Here is a 4,973-nt window from a genome sequence, read left to right on the forward strand (position 1 = left end):
AGAGGATTAGGAGAGGAACAGAAGGAGTAATTGGTGAGGAATAGTGTGGATTTAGGACGGGTAGAAGTTGTGTAGATCATATCTTTGTATTAAGACAGATATGTGAGAAAGCTATAGGAAAGGGGAAGGATGTTTTTTGGGCCTTTATGGACCTGGAAAAGGCTTACGACAAGGTAGACAGAAAGGCACTGTGGGGGGGCTTGCGGATATACGGGATAGGAGGAAAGCTTCTAGGAGCTGTCAAGAGTTTTTATGAGAGTAGTAGAGCTTGTGTTAGGATTAGAAATGGAGAGAGTGAGTGGTTCGAGGTAAAGGTGGGACTTTGTCAAGGATGCGTTATGTCGCCCTGGCTGTTCAACTTATACATGGATGGGGTAGTGCGAGAGGTAAATGCAAGGGTAGTGGGTCAGGGATTGGAGATGGTTAAAGAAAATGGAGAAAAGTGGGAGGTGAGCCAGCTGTTGTTTGCGGACGACACTGCGCTTGTGGCAGGATCGGAGGAGGGATTGAGGAAGTTGGTGACAGAGTTTGGGAGAGTGTGTGATAGAAGAAAGCTAAAGATAAATGTGGGTTAAAAGTAAGGTGATGAGATGTACAAGGGGTGAAAGTGGCTGTAGACTGGAAGTGAGCATTAAGGGAGAACGACTGGAGGAGGTGGATAGTTTTAGATACTTGGGTGCAAATGTGGCAGGGAAAGGTGGAGGTAGAATGTGGATTGAGAGAAGCGAGTAAATGCCTTGGTGGATTAAAAAGTGTAATGAGGAATAGACATTTGGGAATGGATGCTAAGAGGAGACTATATGAAGGAGTGATTGTGCCAACAGCACTGTATGGGGCAGAAACATGGAACATAAGAGAAGAAGAGAGAAGGAGTTTGAATGTGTTTGAGATGAGGTGTCTGAGAAGTATGATGGGGGTTACTAGGCTGGATAGAGTGAGAAATGAGGAGGTGAGGAGGAGAACAGGGGTGGAAAGGGGGTTGGGAGATAGGGTTGATGAAAGAGTATTAGGATGGTTTGGACACATGGAAAGAATGAGTGAAGAAAGACTAGTAAAAGAGGTATGGAAGGCAGATGTGGAGGAAGTGAACATGAAAGGACGTCCTAGGATGAGGTGGATGGATGGGGTGAAGGGGGCTTTGGGGAAGAGGGGAATGTCTGTTGAGGAAAGACGGGAGAAGACAGAAGACAGGGGTGAATGGAGAATGGTTGTATATGGATGATGTGTAATAGGCGGGGGAATGGGGGGGGATGAAATAGTATGTGTGAGCAAATTTTGACGCAGCTCGAAGGGATTTCTCCCCGTCCTATCCTTTATGCATGGGGGGACGGAGAGGGGGGGGGGTCGCCGATTTAATGAAGCGGCCTTGCTGTGGATGTGCTGTCTCTTGCAACACTGCTCTGACCCGGGGCAGTGGACAAGGTGCAGGGATGACCCGTCATCCAGGAGGTGCTAAGATGAGAGGGAGGGTGGAGGGGTGTGGAGTGTATTCAGGGATGGAATGGGTGGGAATGGTTTTATGCCTATTTCCTTTTTGGCTACCTCCCTTGTAAGGGGGAAAAAGCCTTGGTGTATGTATGTATGTATGTATGTATATATATATCGTATATATATATATATATATATATATATATATATATATATATATATATATATATATATATATGCAAGCAATCACATCACCGTAATGTGAAAATACAAAATAACTATAGGAGAAGAGACACTTGTAGACAGTAAGTACTTTCGTACAGTACATCTTCAGACTAAATGAAAGAAATACAGAGTTGTGTTTAAATGTAAGTATCAGGTAGCAACCGTAGGGCGGGAGAGGGGAGACAATACAATGCGGGTTGGGGAGTGACCTTACCTTCATCGACCTGACGGAAACATCTTGGTCACCATTTGAGTTACCAATTTATCATATTTAAAATGTCCTTAGCTTAAGTTTATATCCTTATCAAAAGTGCCTGATATTAAGCAAGATTCTCTTACATTTCTTTTATGTAGGCTCTTTTCTTTGGCTAAAATTGTTGTCTTAGACCAATCAATATGATGATTGTATAATGCTTTGTTTTGAAATAAGGCATTATTTTCCTGGACAGATCTCACACTGTATTTACTGTATGTTGGGAAATGCTTGTTTCTAAGTTTTTCCCAGTTTTTCTATTGTAAAATTTGTTACAATCTTGGCATGGAATTTTATAGACATCACCGTTGTTGTTAGGCGGGCCGTTCTTAATTAAAGTTTTCTTAGTGGTGTGGTCATGTTCAAAATTTACTTTGATATCCAATTTCTTGAGTATGTTGACAAAACTAAGAAAGCTTTTATGAAAAGGAAGAACAAGTGTATTAAGTTGTTAATGGTTTTCTTGTTCTTGATTTTGTGCCTTGTAAAAACGTTTTTTGGCAGTATTGTGACATTGATTAAGAATATGAGTGGGATATTTTAACTTTTCCCCAATATTCCAGATAATTCTAATTTTGTCATCAATAGATTAAGGATTTGAAATCCTATAAGCTCTCAAGGACATGGAAATATAAATTGATCTTTTTACATTGATATGGTGATTAGAATAAAAATAAACATAGGAAAGAATGTTGGTAGGTTTTCCATAGAATTTTGTTTTCAGAATACCATTGGTGTCCCCAACACTTTCAGTTCCCTTCTCCCCGTAATTACTGGTTTAACTCTGGTAACTGTTCCTTTAAATTATTTTGTATTCTTTCTTCATCTTCAATTTCTTTTCATCATTGTCTTAATGTAAGTTGGTCACTCATCTGTAGGTCCCATGCCTCAGTTCATCCTACTTAGTCAAGTTCCACTTAATATATGCTGCTAATGAGATATTTAAAACGATTTCATTATTTTCTTGAGTTTCTTAACTACTTGTACAACTTAGTTTGATTAAGTACACCAGAGGATTCCCGCCTGGGATACCCAATCCACTCACCAAGCCAACTCTGCTCTGACGTCACTATTTAAATCATCCAATAATTTTAACCGTTACAAATAAGTGCCTCCCCTAAAGGCGTGACTTCTCACTCAATACACCAATAAAAAAATTCTCTTCCTCCACCCTTATCCAATCAGAAAGACTGTTACACCGTCTAAAGCAGTGGTTCCCAAACTTTTTTCTGTCATTTCCCCCTTGCACCCAGTTCAACCATCCAGATTTTCCCCTTTCATGTGTATGAGGGAAAGAGTAGTTAAAACACACTGTGACTATTTACTATTTTATTTTTCAAATGTACATATATACTGTTAAAAAGGCATTCCCTCTCTCTCTCTCTCTCTCTCTCTCTCTCTCTCTCTCTCTCTCTCTCTCTCTCTCTCTCTCTCTCTCTCTCTCTCTCTCTCTCTCTCTCTCTTGGACATGAGAAAATTCATCTTAGATTTTTTCAGTTAGTAGGTAGTGTAATTATTTCCCCTAGTTTGGGAACCACTGGTCTAAAGCAATACTGCTAACGCAAGCAATCTTGGTCACGTTGCGGAATGGCTTAGTGTTTACATTTCGTCTCATCAGCGCCAATACCGATACCATAGCTGTGTTTACAAACTTTATACGGTGAGCGAGATTATGCAACTCTACAGCTCCCTCGAGGCCATTGTTTTTAAAACATTTGACTAGTAAAGATTAATTTCTCGCCACCTACCCCTCCATCTACCTACTCGTCTACTACTTGTCTACCTTCATCTACCAGCCTATTACAGGGCTCGGCAGCTACCGTTGGTCGTCCCGACCAATTATTTTCTACCACCCTCTTACAGGGCTCACAATATATACTTGGAAAATCATCATATATAAGAAGCTGAATATTTAAACTATTTCTGCATAACCTGGCAAAAATGGTATCAGCAAAACATATGTCACGCATATAACATTTCAAAGAAACAAGCCTCCAAAATGCATAAGTCTCAATAACAATTCAAGCAGATATATATATATATATATATATATATATATATATACATATGTATATATATGTATATATATATATTCTCTTGTTGACAGACGAGATTAAATGATATTGCTGTTTCTGCATTATTTATCTTTTTGTTAAGAACTTCAATTTCTCTTGCTAATTTACGGTGTTGGACTGATAGTTTGCTGAGTAGCTGTCCGTATGAGGTTGCAACGTTTCGGTCTTCTCTGTAGACCATCTTCAGGCTAATTGTTTGGGTGTGTGTGTGTGTGCGATGTTTATATACTATTTTATTTCTGATTGTTTGGGTGGTGTCGTGTGAAGCGATCATCCTGATTGGCTGCTGCGTAGTCATCAGGAATCACTGGGAGAGGTGAGGTCAGGTCCGCTTGTGGGATGGGAGAATCTGGAGGTCTATACTATGTATGTTCATGGTTGGTTTTAATTCCGCTATATAGATTGCTTCAATAAATGCTAATCTGCGGGAGTCTCTTTCTCTGTCTATTATTACTGTTCCTTCTTCTAAGTTTTGACGGGTGAGGGAAGTATTATGTTTGGTGTTATAGTGATTCTTTATGAATCCATGTTGTAGGTGGCAGGTCAAACGTCTTGTAAGTTTAGTCCTCGTCATTCCAATGTATGTTTGAGACCCACAGTTCTCAATGGTACAGTTATGTTGGTAAATGACGTGATTATCTTGTAAAGACGATGTCGATTTGGGAGGGCGGTTTCTCAGTAAAAGTTGTGACGTTTTTCGGGTCTTGTAGTATATGGTCAGTGATATTTTGTCTTCTGGGTCAGTGGGCTTGACGTGTTTTGTAATTATGTCCTTAATGACTTTTTCATCTGTCTTATATTCTGATGACATGTAATTTCTGTAATATATGTTTATGTTTTCTTGTTTTTGTGTGGTAGGTTTGTTAGAATACCACCTTTTCTCGGTTGGTGGCGATTGTATATATATATATATATGTGTATATATCTATATATATATATATATATATATATATATATATATATTGCTATAGTTGGGCAGCAGATCCTCTTTT

This window comes from Oratosquilla oratoria, chromosome 7 (genome assembly GCF_046742065.1).
Source record: "Oratosquilla oratoria isolate Oo_2021 chromosome 7, ASM4674206v1, whole genome shotgun sequence".
Lineage (NCBI taxonomy): Eukaryota > Metazoa > Arthropoda > Malacostraca > Stomatopoda > Squillidae > Oratosquilla > Oratosquilla oratoria.